We start from the raw sequence: 17,385 nt of genomic DNA, 5'->3' as shown, positions 1-17,385 counted from the left end.
AAATGAATAAATATACATGTAAATGTATTTACAGTTTGCCCCTATCGTTTTTATTGTAAAAACAGGCTACATGTTTAATTTAATTTGAGAATTGTGATATGACTAGAAGGAAATTCTGTACATGGCGGAGCCTTCTACTGATTTAAACTTCAGTGCTTATATTGGTAAAATGAAGAAAAAAAAAATGCGTTGTTGAAATTACATGACAAAAACTAAATCGGTTGGACACAAAATATGCTGTTTAAGCAAACTAGCCATATTAGCCAACCAGCAAAATACATGTGGTTGATGCTTTGTGTACTTATGCTCATTTGAAAAAAACGTACACTTTTTGATGAATTTAGTTAACAAGCTAGCTGAGTCTCATACTTTATTCTATTCTGGTTGTGTAGAGAGCAGCAAAAAAGCCTAAACTGGCATTACAGCAACTCAGAAATTTCCAGTGTCTCAAATTTCCTTTGTAGCTTCAGAAGTCACCAGTCCTTTATTTAACTGGTGTGTTGTAAAAAGAGATCTGTCAGAAATTTGTATGCAGGAGCTCTGTGTACTGAACTAAAATAATTTCTTTGCAGGGTGGGGCCCCTGGTTTTCACCCAAATGAATATAAAGTCAGTCTGATGGTCCCTCAGAAACAATGATTGCAATGGTCCCTTTACTTGCTTTAAGAATCAATCTGGATGTTAACAAGCTGGCAGTAAACGTTTAAGTAACGTAACATACTGTGGTCTGACTTGCAATTAGCAAATCCCAGAATGACTTGGACTTTGAAAAAGTTTATGTCCATACCAGTGAAATTGGTTGGAACATACAGTATGTTTGGTTTGACAGATCGCTCTTAATACCTTCTGCCCTTTCGGCATGTTGCAGAAGCGTAGGTAAAAAGACTTGTTGGGTTTATAAATCTGCATTTGAATGCAGAACCTCCTGTCTGATATTATATAAAACCCCTAATTTTTCCACAATGGAAAAACGTGTTTCTTTTTTGATATGATGTCTGTTTGCCTTCCGTCATATTGCTTCACTTAAGTTCATGCAAAGAATTCTTATCTGCTGTTCAGTGCACTGTGATTAAGGACATTAATCAAGAAGCATACTTTGCAAAGTACACTCAAACATGTATACTACTTGTTTGAAAAGTGAGATTACATTTATACATGAATTGGTGTATTCCTTATCTGTGACCCAAGGATTCAGTTAAAAGCAATGTATTAGTATTGTAATGCATTTCACCCCTTATTGCTGGGACAGTTTTATCTAAGAAATTTGACATGTTATGCTGGGAATTTTTGTTAGCATTCAGTAACTGTGATTTTAATTATGGAAATTTTAAATATGTATTTTATTTTCTCTCAAAAGGTACAATTGCCCTTCAATTTCATACTAATGTTCATCAAGTAAGTTAGTAGTAAATTATGCTACCCCATTCCCCTCTCCCAAAAAGCCAAAGAATGAACTCAGTGACACTGAATAAAGCAATGGACACGGCAGGTTTTCCTCTTGTTTTTCTAGTTCATCACAATGACGATATCTGCTACAGTTAATTCACACACACACTCACATGTACTTGGACACACCCGCACCCTGACTGCATTCATGCCTGCACACACGCACACGGTCCCACCAACAGTTTTCTTGCCTTTCTGCTCTCACTTCTTCCATTCACTCATGCCGCTGCCGCATGCTTCACCTCCTCCCCCACTTTCTGGTCCATGGGCTGTTGTGGCTCAGTCTGACTGTGTTTTTTCTGACTGTAAAACATCTTCCTCCCGCCCATTTCCTTGTTCTGGTCGTTGTGGCCCTTTGTGCTGCGGCTGTAGGCAGCTCCCTCCCCCCACTGTCCCCTCCCCCTTCCTAAGCTGGGGGGGAGTGGGAGGAGCCAGCGAAGGAGTGAGACCGTTGTGTGCTCCCTGTCTCGTGTTCCCCTGCCTCGAGCACACGTGAATAACTGCAGAATGCAGCCTGGCCTAACAACCATTAACCCCCTTCACTCTCTTGCTAGCTGTTGTCCTGCTTTGCAGCATTTTGTGGGGGAGGGAGGGGGCAAAAGGGCTAAACAGTGAATAGGTACTGGGTGAAGAAAACCTCATTTCGGTATTTTAGATAATGAATGAAGATTGTCTGTTTGAATAAGATATAAAGGTTGGTCTGCATATACCTGAAATTTGTTACAATATAAAGTCGTATTCATATAGTCATTTTTTTTCTTATTTACTGACTTATGTGTGAGTATTTTGTGTGCTTTCAAATGGGATTATAATGTTTCGTTAATGAGAATTATCAGAATAATCACACGTGCCTTGATGACTTCATGTCCAGCTACATGCGAATGTGGTTAACCGACATTTCATAAACCAGACAGAGCAGCGAAAAGGAGCAACGAGAAGATAACGTTTCTTTTTGTCTACTTTGAAAGACCTCTGCTGGCTGACACTGGAATGTCAGTGGAAGTAGCAGACATGTTAGATGCTCTGAGAGTGAATTTGCAGGGAGAGTCGGTTACAAAATGGCTGACTGGGGAGTATTCACATGTGGAGAGGAGGGGCTATTGCTAGGCCTTTTTCTGTTTTTCCCTCCATTTTTTGTTTGTGATTTAAATACTTCTTTATATTCTGATAAACATTTTTTGAAGCGTGTCTCTTTAAACAAGCTCTTGCTATAATTTAAATTTACCTATATTTTACATTTATATAGTTCCATGTTTACTGTTTTACTGAGTTTTTTTGTATATGTGCTCCTTTGCAGACGCTGACCATTTGTTTATAGCAAGAGGAGAGGAGAGAAGTTATCGAAGGTCAGGTTGGAAATTTAAATCACGATTCTGAGAGAATTGCTATTATGCTCACTTGTTCATACAGTGTGGGAAATAGGAACCATTTACAGTGGAAGAGAGGACACTTCCCATCATAATGATAAAGTAAGAAGATATGCTAAATAGGAAATAAAATACTTTGGGAGGAGTCTAATTTGGAATCTTACAATTTTTTTGAGAGACTGGATGTTGAAATAAATTGGTTTTCGGCAGAACAATAGCACAATTTCAATTGTTTCAGGGTGGTTAAAAAGTAGTGTATATGGGTTTTTATCTGTATTTTCTTCTTAACTAACTGGGGTACAGTTTTGTCCTACACTGTAGTTATCTATTACACAGTGGCGGAATGGGTAATGCTGAGGCCTCACAGTTGGTGGGAGTGCTGCTTGGTATCAGTGGGGTTTGAATCCAGCTCGGGGTGTGTGAGTTTGCATGGTTGCACCCTGGAAATATGCATGGGAGAAAGCAATGGCAAGTGACTTCCATGTGGTTACTTGTCATGGAAACCACACAAGTGGTTGTTATGAGTCAGCTTCAACTCGATTGCACATCCCTCATCATAGCTGACTGTTACTATCCAAACTTTAAAAAAAAAAATTGACCCATTTATGTGCTGGGTGTTTTATTAAAGAAATTTAGGGCAAATGCCATTCTCAAGCTCACTTTATTGGTTACAGCGGATGGGATTTGATCCAGCAACCTTAAGGTTACAAATACACATAACCCATCATTACATGGTTTTAATTTAATTGTAATTTACGTTGGCCCAAAATACATATAAAACAGAATTGGTTTGTCAAAGTATTTTATTTAGTTTCTCATGCGTTAGGTTTTTGAACATTGTTCTCGTGATACTCTTCATGACTCCTCCCATTTTTCCACAGGCTCTGGCGCCCCCATCCCCCTTTCGTCTTGCAGCTCTGTGCACTCCTCCCCCTCTCTTGCTAGCAGTCCTCCATGCAGCACCCTCCCATCGCTCGCATTTCCTCTGTATGTGTGTGCTCTGTTCCATGTTAATTTGTCAAATTGATTCTCTCGCTGCTGTCTGGCCTACAGCTTTGGTGGGACAGTAATTTTTGAGCCAGATGGAAATAATTCTGCGCTCCTCTTAATTGTGTTCCGTATTCTTTTTCCTGAGGAGCCACAGTGTACAGAGTTTTAGTTTTGTTTTGATTTGTGAAGGCACTTTATTTGCCTTACATTTCAATGTGTTTCTGCATCTGCACATTTTACGTCGGAATTGAGATCACTTAAAGGATGAGCTATCGTATGATAAACTGGACTGTCGAGTGTTACTGTTAGTATATACACGTGACAAGAACTGTCCATATCACCTGACTGTATGGATCAGTGCCTTTTTATGTGTCACAGTTCTATAGAAATCATGATGTGCATGCACCGAAGGGAACTTTTGTGTAATACTAAGTAACTAAAGTGCTTTCTTTTATTTAGCCTCCATGCAAAAGAAGGAGTGGGATAACAGGGGAACAAAGTAAGGTAGATGGGTTTGAGTTTCAGTACATTTTTGCTGGAAATAAAATTGGTTACACTTAAAAACGTAGGACTGGATTGTGGATTGTGTACAGCACCTGGTAAAATAAATAATCAGATTCAACCCATTTAAATCTGTTTTCATTAATTTTTCATTTGAAATGTGTGGTTTTTAATTTTAGCTATTGTTATTTGTTAAAATTAGTATTTTTCAGCAGTTTTTGTAATTTTTTTTACCTTCGGGTCCCCAGTAACAGTTTTCCCTGGAGGGAAGGGGGGGGGGGTTGCAAAAACATAAGAAAGGGGTTTAATGCTTTTTCTTTAAAATCCTTTATCAAAATGTAATGTCCTTGCTCTTACAGTAATACTTTAACTATATCAAAGTAACAAAATCTCAACAGATTTCTAAAAAAATCATTCAGGCTTATGGAAAACTGCTTGTTTTTAAAAGCACCAGTAGTGTAACTCAAAACTGCAGTGCAAGGCTACATTGTTTTGTGTGCACATTCTCTGTGAAGCCATTTTTGCAACAAGAACACTCAGTTAATTTTCGTATGTACGACTGTAGCGGGTTTGTAATACCAAGCATCTGGTGGGAGGTGCTTATTGCTTTTTTTTCTTGCCTTCATACTCTCTCTCTCCCGCTCTCTCTCTCGAAGCCCTGCCCCCATTTGCCTTCCTGCTTTGTGCGCGAGAGGGAAGAAGAGGAGGAGAGTTAGTCTGACTGTTGGTTGCCCACAGCAGTGGTGTGTTGACGGAAAGAGGCCTTGTTTTGTTGTAGTCCTCTGCAGCGTGTGACTGTTCCTCCGCATCTGACTTTGACAGTCTTGCGTCGATGGTAACTACAGTCAGACGCTCACCGACTCAGTGATTTCAGCTACACAAAAGGCTGCAGTAGGCTTATTAAATAACTGAAAACAGATAGATCACACTTGTTTAGGCGGTAAGGTAAGTTGCACATTTTTATCGCTTTTCTGTTTTTCAGAAGGAGACTTTTTCATAAATTTTTTTGCTATGGAAACTTGTAATTTTGCTCTGTTTGACTGATTTTTCATTTATGAACTGAATTAGTGTTTTCTAAACTGGATTGATTATTCATTTAATAGATTTATGCTGATCTGAACTTTGAAATGTTGTTCTGCCAGAAGGGTGAAGTATGTGTTTGTATGTAGGTGTTGGGTTAGGTGTGTTTGCTTTATGAAGGGTTTCAGTGGTAGTGTTTTACGCATGTATTTCAACCTTTTGAGGTCAAGTGAATGTTTTATACTGTTTTCTGCTGATTAATTATTGATTTGTCATTTTATGCATTACCTTTATGTCTAATGTAAATTTGAGTTTTTATCAAGGATTTCCAAAAGATGTTTTATTTTTTATTGTTTTGTTGAACTTCTGGTAGACGTGGGAATTCGAAAGGTAAAACATTTGTTATACGGAATATTTGAGTGTAGCAGTTTCTTTGCACTTATGGACTATTTGAAAAGATAGAAACTGTTTTAGTTACCTGTTCAGTTACCAAGTCTACGTATGTTTTGTCTAACTTTAGGAAGGTATTATTATACCAACTATGCAAATGATGTCATAGATGTTCTGCTGGATTTTCCTATTGGCATGTACCAACACTTTTAGAAAGGGGTAGGCTAGTTCGAGCAAGCTAAATCTCCTCACTATTATACATGTCTTTTTTACATTTAAAAAGAAGACCATTTGTAAATGCAATGAAGATGTTGCCTCAAAACACACACATTTGCTGAAACTGCTTGTCCCAAGCGGGGGTCGCAGCAAGCCGGAGCCTAACCCAGCAACACAGGGTGAAGGGCTGGAAGGGAGGGGAACACACCCAGGATGGGATGCCAGTCTGTCACAAGGCACCCCAAGCAGGACTCAAACCCCAGACCCAACAGAGAGCAGGACCACGCCAAACCTGTTGCGCCACCACCCCCCCATAACACACACACACACACACACACTGTCTGAAACCACTTATCCCAAGTGGAGTTGCGACGAACCAGAGCCTAACCCGGCAACACAAGGCACAAGGCTGGAGGGGGAGGGGACACACCCAGGACAGGACGCCAGTCCATTGCAAGGCACCCCAAGCAGGATTCGAACCCCAGACCTGCCAGAGAGCAGGAGCCGGCCAAACCCACCACTCCACTGCACCCCCCGGGCTCAAAACAGTGTGGAACTATAGTGTGGTGCCCTCATCATGTGTTCAATCCCCATGCGAGCACATTTTGGAAGTGTTGCTCTTGACACCCTTCTGCAGTTGTCTCACATACACACACACACACACATACACACACACACACATTGACTGAAACCGCTTGTCCCGAGCAGAGTCGCGGTGAGCCAGAGCCTAATCTGGAAACACAGGGCACAAGGCTGGAGGGGGAGGGGACACACCCAGGATGGGACGCCAGTCCGTTGCAAGGCATCCCAAGCAGGACTCAAACCCCAGACCCACCAGAGAGTAGGACCCGGTCAAACCCGCAGCGCCACCTCATCCCCCACATCGAAAACACACACACACACACACATTTTCAGAACCGCTTGTCCCTTACGGGGTCACGGGGAACCGGAGCCAACCCGGCAACACAGGGCGTAAGGCCGGAGGGGGAAGGGAACACACCCAGGACGGGACGCCAGTCCGCCGCAAGGCACCCCAAGCGGGACCTGAACCCCAGACCCACCGGAGAGCAGGACTGCGGTCCAACCCACTGCGCCACCGCACCCCCCGACATCGAAAACATATTTTATCAATTTGTTTCTTGTTTAAATTCCAGCTTTTGACGTCATTACTATGGCTTTAGACTTCAACGGTGACATATAACAACTGTTTTCATGTGTGCAAATATCATTTTCCTAAATTCATTCATTAATAATAATCTGGTAACAGGGGAGTTCAGCAGAAACGATTCTATTCACAATTTTTGCTCATGCTTCTTGACTTTCCGGCATGCTTTTGAATTTATCGTTCACCTTTTGGATATCGTCTTTCAAGCGACTGCTCTTTTAGCAATTGCAGCTAGTATTTAGATTTTATCTGCAGTTCCAATAAGAATACATTTAACTGATTTTTAGATCTTACTGGAATCACAGAATTACAACTGTATGTGGATATGAACAAAGAGCCATTCCATTATCCATTCTTTTTTTTTGTCAGTTGAAAGGTCATTTCTCTTCCACCATCCAAGCAGGGTTTTGTTTCTCGGAATTCCACCACATCATCTTGGATTTCCCATAACAACATGTATCAACAGCGATTTATCCTATTTTCCAAGTTTCTGTGACACCCTTATATCTTTTTAAATGTCATAAGTTAAGGTAAGGGTGAGTGCTACCGAGTCAAAACTGACTTCTGGCAACCACTTATGTAGGAGTTTTCACGGTAGGTGAGGCTACGGAAGTAGTTTACCACTGCCTTCTTTTGCATGCACCTTTGGACTATGGATGGAAACCCACATAAACTTTGTGAGATCAAACTCCATACAGCGTTGGTTTCAAACCCATGTCCAAACCTTCACCTCAGAAGCTGTGTAGCACCACTTCTACCCTCTGGGCAACTGTGCCACCATTAAGGCAATTGTAGTCAATAGACAGCCTCTTTGGATTTGTTATTTTTACTTCATGTTTCGGGTGAGCATAAAATTGGAATAAAATACCAGATGCCCTGCATTTATGTGTTCAGTGTTGAGTTTTTGGAAGAAAGTCTTTACCACAGGTATGCAGACCATACATAGACTCTCTCAGATGTATTCCCTTTGCTAGCTACCAGTTTCCACAACATGGGAAGAGAGGCAATGTTCTTGATTAAAACAGCTTCTTAAACCAGGCTGTGGAATCCATTGAACATTGCAAGCAAACTACAGATCCAGTGCTGTTTTTTGGGGTAGCATTTTTCCTCATTCCACTCATTATAAGAGTTGTGGTCATCACCTGCAGTCTCACTATGAGGTCTTTTCTAGTCCAGTGCTTTGAAATATCTGGGGCTAATACATTTATTTGGAATACAACTGAAATACAGTACTACAGCACAATTCAGCTTGAAGAGTTTAGTGATGCAGGACTATTCATTCTGTCTCCCTTAGGGTATCACACTATTTTTTCTTGTGAGAAACCTGTGAGACAGTGCAGTGCAAGATTATTTTTATTTGCTAAGCAGGCAACCTGGTCACAAGACATAGTCCTTAACTATACTTAACCATTGTTAAATATTTTAATGCTCAGATGAATTTTGATGCAGGCACTAAATGTTGTGGCTCTCTCAATGATTCATTTATGTAACTTGTTTTTAAAATGTCTCCATTTTAAGTGAATTTGATAACTGAATTTCTAATACTGAATCACTTAGCTATTTAAATTAAAGACATTTTAAAACACACACACACATTTTCAGAACTGCTCGTCCCATACGGGGTCACGGGGAACCGGAGCCTACCCGGTAACACAGGGCATAAGGCCGGAGGGGGAGGGGACACACCCAGGACGGGACGCCAGTCCGTCGCAAGGCACCCCAAGCGGGACTCAAACCCCAGACCCACCGGAGAGCAGGACTGTGGTCCAACCCACTGCACCACCGCACCCCTGCATTTTAAAACACTGCTTTGTAATCCTAAAATGACTTGTAAGTTTAGCAGCTGGCAGATTAGTGCCATACATGTTCTTCTATTGGGATAAAGTTATTTTTTCATTGCAAGTTAGAACTAAAGAACGGTATTTTAATTTGCCTGAGGTCATTTATTAATTTTTTAGCACAATTGCTAAAATATACATATAGGATACTGATTTAAGCTATGCCTGAGAAAATTATTTTACTGTTTGGTTTTGGGCATTTCCAAACTAAATCTTGAGCATGAAATATGTAGTTTTCAGTTTTTGTGATTTTATATGCTAAACACATGAAATGTTTTTCTATTTTTTTCATAAAACATTAATTTTCTTTTTGAAAAATGACATATGCCTTAGATTGAGAAGCTTTTTGAGGTTCTATTACAGAGGAAAATATCTATTTTGTTCCTGTAACAAAATGGGGAAATGTTTTGGATTAACGTTAAAATGGCTAATACTGCTGCAGACTATTGCGAAATAGCCGAAAGGAAGGTTGACTTGGCTACTTGGAGAAAATTATGCATTAATGGATAGTGGTTTTTCATTCTGGTTAGAGGGGAATGAGAGGTTACAGGTTAATGAGTGAAGTTGGTGAGAAGCTCCATTGTTCCAGATATAGATCCCTGGTCTTCAGTCTGCTTGTGTGAACTGATCACACAGGGTTAGTAGGTAACAGTGTTCAAACCCATTGCCTTGCAAACAAAACCCAGGTTCAGATCCCTTCCTGCTTTACTAACCTTGAGCTTACCCTGAATTGCTCCCATTAAAATTTTCTGGCTGTGTAAATTCATTGCTTTACGGAAAAGTGTCAGCTAAAAATATAATAACGTCAAAGTGGCTTTATTGTCATTTCAGCCAAAAAACAGCTGGTACAGTATACAGTGAAACGAAACAACGTTCCTCCAGGACGTTGTGTAGTAATATAGTACAACTCTGCCAGACAAAGGTGTCAGAAAAATAAGAGATAATAATATTAATTGAAAACCTGTTGTATTGAAAGTTAATTGACAGATTAGTTTCTTTCTTGTGAACAGAGCACATGGCTAAATAAGTAAGGTACTTGATTTGAATAATCATAGTTTTGGAAGTTGTACTGAAAAGGATTGTAGGGAATGACCCTAGAGGTATAAAAAAATAGTGATGTGTATATAAACACACACATACACACACACACACACACACACATACACACACACAAATATATATAAATGGAATAATAGAGGACAGCAGGTTGCATAAGTAGAGCTGCCACCCCCCATTCCAAGGACCCAGGTTGCAATCTCACCTCTTACTGTATTACCCTTGAGAAAAGTACTTAACCTGAACCACGTTAGTTATCTAGCTGTGTAAATGGGTAAATCATTGTAAGGAGCTTAACATTACAAGTCACTTTAGAGAAAAGTATCAGCTAAATAAATAAATTAATGTCATCATTTAGCCCATAACGTACTCGATAAAACAAGTAGACTCACAAATAGTGCCTTAATGTTTTGGAGAAACATCCATGAATCTACGAACAAGACATTGATTACGAGACCTCTGGACCAATTAATATCACATGATATCCATAGATACCTTAATATAAGAAAAATTGCGCACCTGAGATATCTTTGAGTATGCTACAATAAATAATATGGAAAGCAAACAAACTCGATAGTTAGGAGAGAGGAGAAAACAGAATAAAATCAGAGCTCTGGTATAGCAGTAAAGGGAGAGGTGCACTTGATAATGGCCCTGCTTCAGTTAGGGTGCACGCAGTGCGCAGCTGCCAGGGATCAAGGCTGCCTGCCTTCAGCAGCGCTGGCGGCCATTTTGAGTCGCTGCAGGGATAGAGTCCAGGCACTTTCTGCAAGCAAGCCGGGGTGGGGGATGGGCGCCTAACCATGCACGAGTGCTAGAATGTTGTTGCAAAAGGTCTTTTTCTTAAGCTATGTTAATATTTTTAACATGTCATCTGGTTATACAAGACAGTAGATAGAGGAAAGGTTCTGAATCATTTAGCCTTAAACAGCCAACTAGCGACATACAGTATCCTGCCCCGTGCTCGAGCATTACGACATCATAGCTAAAAAAAATTTCCTCTGGTCCTTTAGCACTTCCAACCTTTTTTAAAACTTTGCTGTTATCCAGGTCTGTTCTAAAGGTAATTAATATTTTTAATTAACTGTGGAACAGACCTGGGTAACAGCAAAGTACAGAAACAGTACATTACAACACAAGGGTTAAAGGTTACAGTACTTAACGGGGAGGGCACATAATACGATCAAAGAAGTTGCAAAAGGGTGCCCAAATTTTCCAGTGTTCTTTCGAATTATTATGCAGTTGAAATGTTACCTTTTCTAGAGAAAGAAAATTACACACTTTAGTTTAACCGTTATTCAACCGTCACAGTCCAGCGTTGAACAAGGAGCTGATGAAAATGGAAAAAAGGAATGTTGTTTTTACTAGTATTAGTTGATTTTTGCTGTACCTGTGAATGGAGGGAATTAAAATGATCTGTTCTCTGAAGCTCTCTCATCACATTTTTTTATTTGCTCTCTAGTGTCTCATTACAGTACGACAAATAGTTAGGAATGCAACTGTGCATGCTTTACGCTGCTATCAATGTGTGGGTTTATTATCAGCCAAGGGCTGAATAAAAGTTTATTAGTATAAAGGCAAATCAAAGTTTGTTCCTCATGTAAATCTAAATATTATTAATGTTATTTGTTGCATTATATTGTAATGTAACGAGTGTTGGCAAGGCTGACAGGAAGTGGGGGAGGGGAGGGAAGGCTGACAAGTCTAATTATATCAATGGAAAGTGCAGCAGCTGCAGTTTGTCCTGGCAGTAGTGCAGTAGGGTGCAGCTGCGGGAGCAATCTCTAAACCTGTGCAAAACACACAACCTGCGCTTTTTATTTCCAATAGAAAGCAGACAGAACACCACATACATCACTGTTATTGAAGGCTAAGCATGACATTTAAGCCACTTATATATATGGTTTTGTTTGCTGAATGCCAGGATGTACCCTGACTTTATATTAAACCATGAATGCATTTTGCTGTAGTGTGCTGATCCATGGGGGTCTATTTTCATTTCTGCTTATAGTTTATTTAGAAATAGAAATCTGAACTTTTTAAGTTAAATCACTTAACACTATACTAGGAATGTAGTCAGTGTAATATGAATGTAGCTATTGAGGAATAGAACCATGAAGTATGCCAGCAATTTGGTTTTAGCTAGTCATTGCAATAAAAGCATGTTCTCACAAATCGCTGCTGGTTTTCCTTATTATGATATTCAGCTAGATGCCACAGAAATGTTTTTCTTCTTGTTTTCATATGTCAAAGGGATTATAAACATGTTAGAATTTTGCCTGGATTTGATTGAAGTATTGTATCTCAACACCTGTGTGTTTCAGTGTGTGAATATATCAATACAATAACATATTTTATATCTGTACATTTCCTTTATTTTTTCTTGTGCATTACTATCTAGGCTTCAAAGAAATTTTCTTGTATTGTATTTTACCACAAAATATGTACTTCTTTCAAAAATAAGTACAGAACCTACTAATGTATTGGATTGCGATTGTTATTCTTAGGCCTACACTGATTTTGTTTATGGTATTTCTATGTCTGCATGTGTATATACCTGCCAAAGCTTTTAAGTTTTGCATAGCTACCGAACATTCCAGCTGTTACTAAGGTTTGTTTCTGTATTAAGTGATCAGACCTTTCTTGCATAGTACAGTGTTGTCATAGACAAGGCTCAGACATAATGATATGTCTTTCAGTTATGCAGTTGCAATATTTATAATCTTACCATTATGCACTGTACCTTTTTAGGGAAATGTGGGTTGCTATGTATTTGTATTTGTTTATTTAGATGACTCTTTTTGCCAAAGCAACTTCAAATATTTTACCTATCTGTACAGCTGGGTAACTTTTACTAGAGCAATTCAGGATAAGTACTTTGCTCAAAGCAGGAGTAGGGATTCGAACCTTGCTCTTTTGCAATGTAATTTTGAGTACATTTTACTAGCTGTTGTAATAGATGAAGACAGAATTAAACAAGATTGTTTTTGTCCCCATTTGCCAACATAAAATGTCACACCCCAGCAGGTTTAGACAGGAATGAGCAGGATTAAACTGGTTTATGATGGCCTGGTTCCTGATTGGCCAGCAGCTCAAACAATCTGGTTGGTTGTTGTTAGTGTTGAGAGGAGGTGTTGGCACAATACTATCAGGAATATTCCTCTGTGTGTGTGTGACTGAGAGAGTGAGAGAGTGAAAGAGACCAAGGAAGAGTGCATGCTGTAGCCACATTCTAAGATCGCTTAACCTTTGCTCTCTCTGTAAATGAAGAAAAGATCAAAAAGGCTCCTTCACAGGGAGGGAGATATAGCTAGAGATTTCAGAACACCGTGATATTAATCAAGCATATTAATTCCACTTGCTACAGTTTCGTTTTGGGTCTTGCAGTTAGCTGGTAAACTCTCAAGTAATTCCAGAAGAATGTAATTGGCACCAAACCCTTAAGAATACCCTTTGCTCTGATAAAGATTCTGTATAGAATTATGGTGAGAAGTACAATTTATCTGTATATGTGTGTAATGTCTACGTGTTTGTAAGAAATTCATATCAATGCATTTTAATGAATACATACTAAAAGTCTGGAAAACAGTAACTGGTCTAATTTGTCATTAAATAACCTACAGCAGCAGTCAGATGATGTATGCATCCTTCCTAAAGATTATGTAATATCACAACATTTTTGTGATGTCTAAGATATAGTTCCTGTTTACATCTGCTTCTCCTAATAAGGGTCATTGTGAAATAATGGACATAAATACTAAAAACTGATTATGCTTTACATGTGTTATGGATGACTTTGTTTAAACAGATGAGTTTTTAAAGGTTGTATTTTGTTTGCACTAACACCACTTTTAATGTCACTCAGGCCTGACATTATAATAGTTTAGTACACACACACACACACATTTCCAGAACCGCTTGTCCCATACGGGGTCACGGGGAACCGGAGCCTAACCCGGCAACTCAGAGCGTAAGGCTGGAGGGGGAGGGGACACACCCAGGACGGGACGCCAGTCCGTCGCAAGGCACCCCAAGCGGGACTTGAACCCCAGACCCACCGAAGAGCAGGACTGTGGTCCAACCCACTGCGCCACCGCACCCCCTAGTTTAGTACAATTAATACAAATTGATAACAGTTTAGTACCTTTTCTATCTCCCCTGCAATGGCTATAGTATTTGACCTATTTTTACAATAAAAATTAATGGAACAGTTGAGGTAGAATAACTTCCTTGATGGCACTTCAGTTTCAGCAGGGACTGGGCTTAAACAGGCAGCCTTCAGAATACAAGGCTTTGCCCTTAGCCACTGTGCTTCCTGCTGCCCCTCAGGTTGTTGTAGAAGAACAGCTCAACAAAACTCTGGCAGATCAAAAGTTTAATCAATTGATTTAATTCAACCGAGCGGTATTATTACATACAATAAGGGTGTTCGGAAAACTTGAATATGGGTAAGCTTATATGCCATAGCGGAAGTCATAGATAATGTATGACTGACCAACAACTTCTGCTGATCCCAGAGAGAGAAAACTGAAAAGAAGAGTGAAAATGAGAGAAAGCCCCATCTCATTCCAGTTCTCTTTTGTCCCAAAACAATCTATCATTGTGTGTTAGAGGATTACTTTCTGGTTTATGGTATATAAATTTATCATGTAGTGACAGTGGGTTTATCTGTTTCTACATTCATTGGTTTTTTCATGTAGTGTCAGTTTCAGCAGGTTCTAGCATGTTCAGTCAACATTTTACAGTAAGCGGTTGAGTCTCATGCAGTAAATCTAATTGAATTTAAATGATTTAACGATTTACAATTATATCCAAGTCCATACTAATGGACAGATTTCCACTTGTATATAAGATCTCTTGGGAATACACAACATTGCTCATCCCTGTTTTGGTCCTTGCTACTTTGGGTAGAAACTCTTGACATTATCCATTTTAATCAGTCAGCTTTACCAGTTAAATTTGTTACCATTTTTTCTGTATCTGCGTGTGTGCGTTTGCCTTGTAATGACCTGGCATCCCATCCAGGGTGTATCCTACTTCACACTATATTCTTCCTGGATAGGCTCTGGACCACTGTAACTCCGTATTGGAGAATAATAATTTCATTGAACGGATAATGTTCTGTAGAAGTACATCTGTTCTTGAATTTATTACTAATATTTCATATAGCTTTTGTGTTTCATTTTAGTACTGCAGCAAAGGAACACGTACGTTATGCATTGAGTATGTTTTATCTGTACCCTTAAACTTAATGACAGTTTACGTGTGTGTTCTAAAGACTTGATTTACATTGTTTATACACAAGGAAATATAGTCCATTAATCCTGAGTTAAATCATTAATCAGACTTTCCTGTTCAATGAAAAGTTAATTTAGTCCTAGGATTAGGTATTCAAGTCGTTATATCATTTTTTATTTGCTCTCCTGCATTTTCTGTAGAATGATATGTGCTTATTTGCTGCTTGTCACCTAGGTCTTACTCATATTTTCCCCTAAAGAGCAATCTAGCATTGTCAAGCAAAAAAGGGGAGTGAGATTGTTAGATTTTGGCTCTTATGGCAGACTTAATCATTTGGCCTCTTGTGGAGCTTGGTTTCTGCAGGTTCTCTTCTGTTATTTCTATAAGCAGCTAAGAAAAGTGAAATCTTTGAAAGACTTTCAAAATGGAAGCAATGCCCTTTGGAACCTCTTGTGCCTTCTTCAGACTGAAGGCCCCTGCTTCAAAGAGGGGTGAACAGTCTATTCAAAGAAAGCAAAGTGTAGTCTTTTATTTTATTGGTTGCATTGACAGTGAAACACTGGGTTGACAAAAAAACACAGGTAAAAAAATTCTTCCATTGGTGGAAAATATGAAAACATCATGTGCTGCTGAATAAAAAAATGTCAGAGAAACCATACTGAACTAATAATTTTATAAACTTATTTATAGATGACAATACTACAAAACAGTTTTGTACTTAATTCAGACTAGCTCTTATGGCTTCTTACGTTTGGTCTCTTCATGACCATTGAAATTTATTTCTTGGAGGAAGAAGCTAACATTAGCTTATTTGTTTCCCAAACATATAACTATGGCATTAAATGGATAGTTTTTTGCCCTTTATAGATTATAACCTGTGATGTCAATGATTTGGAGGGAAAAAGTGTATTGATATATCTAGCGTCATATTATGAAACACTTGTGCATATAATGTTATTAGTGAAACGTTTCCCTGTCTAAATAGCCAAACTGAAAATAAGCACAGTTGTCAGGCCACAGGAAGAAAAAACTGATTTTTTGAAAAATAAATATTCATGAATTTACTCCATCTAAGGATTAATGCAGAAGTTGTGCCCTGTTGCCTTGGAGCCATTTTGTTATCTGCTCAAAGTAACCGATAATATACCAAAGGTTGTCATGCTTCCTGGCATTTTCTTAAGTATATTTTGAGTAACACAGAAACAGCCCCTTCTGATATATGCGACACACAAGTACTTATTTTTGCTGAACTCCATTGCTTTGCTAATAACGTAATGGGCTGGGATGTCAGTGTAGCTACAGTTGATGTAGGATGGTAGAATCCCCTTCAGCTGCCCTTATCTACAAATGGTACAGTCCGTTCTGAGCTGTAATTTTCCACTTGCTCTTTGTCGGCTACTGTCTGACTGTTCCAGTGAGGGGGAGGGGTGTGCACAAGCACATTTCGTGTGACTGGAGAAAAAAATCAATGACGAGTTCAGAAGCTTTTTGTTCATGTGGAATCGGCTCTGATAAAGTTGCAGTGGGCTTGTGTTTATCAAATAAAAGTTGCAGTGGGCTTGTGTTTATAAAATACCTTTGAGCGAGTGCATGTATGTGTTCACATTGCATTGGATTTGTTGATGGTGGGTGAAATTGTTCTTGCCTACGTACATGTGTAGAAATATACAACATTATCATTCAGTCACATGTGGGGTATGCAGTCTGTATCTAGTGTGTTTATTTCAAATGCATTTTGAACAATCTTGTCAAGAGCCTCAAAAACACTCTCACCCACTACACTGGTACAGTCTGGTCTAGCTTTTCTTGTCCATCAACCCCACCCCCACTCACTCCAGCCGTTTCACGTTTCTCCATGGTTCTTCATTTGCTGCAGCACTACACACCCTGACAACGAAAAGAAATGAAGAAGGTGGTGCATTTAGACTGGTCAAAGGTCCACATAGCCCTTTTGGTTTTAAGAAGATTACTGAATTTTGACTAAATACATGATTTAGCTTTTAACTTATATTTCATTGTGAAATTTTGCATGTAATCCCACTTACTGTTTTATTTTTAAAAGGCTATATCATTGGTTCTAGACAATTATAGTCATTATTTAATTTTAAAATATAAATTTTCAGTACTACATTGAAAATATTGTTTTAATTTGACATATA

The 17,385-nt window shown here is 39.1% G+C and overlaps 1 protein-coding gene across 2 annotated transcripts in view; it reads left to right on the top strand.

Moving 5' to 3' along the window:
• Positions 1 to 2,104: 2,104 nt before the first annotated feature.
• Positions 2,105 to 17,385, top strand: part of atf7ip (activating transcription factor 7 interacting protein) — a 58,440-nt gene continuing 43,159 nt past the window's right edge. Inside the window, exons 1-2 of one of the 2 annotated variants that reach the window (XM_018761855.1) lie at positions 2,105 to 2,139; positions 2,743 to 2,791. The gene's annotated coding sequence lies outside the window, so the exon portion shown is untranslated. Of the gene's footprint in view, positions 2,140 to 2,742; positions 2,792 to 5,004; positions 5,249 to 17,385 lie in introns of those variants that run through there. The other variant, XM_018761854.1, reaches the window with a different exon arrangement.

Source organism: Scleropages formosus, chromosome 20 (genome assembly GCF_900964775.1).
Source record: "Scleropages formosus chromosome 20, fSclFor1.1, whole genome shotgun sequence".
NCBI lineage: Eukaryota > Metazoa > Chordata > Actinopteri > Osteoglossiformes > Osteoglossidae > Scleropages > Scleropages formosus.
The sequence above is the reverse complement of the archived record's forward strand: the minus strand, read 5'-3'. Positions and strand labels throughout refer to the sequence as shown.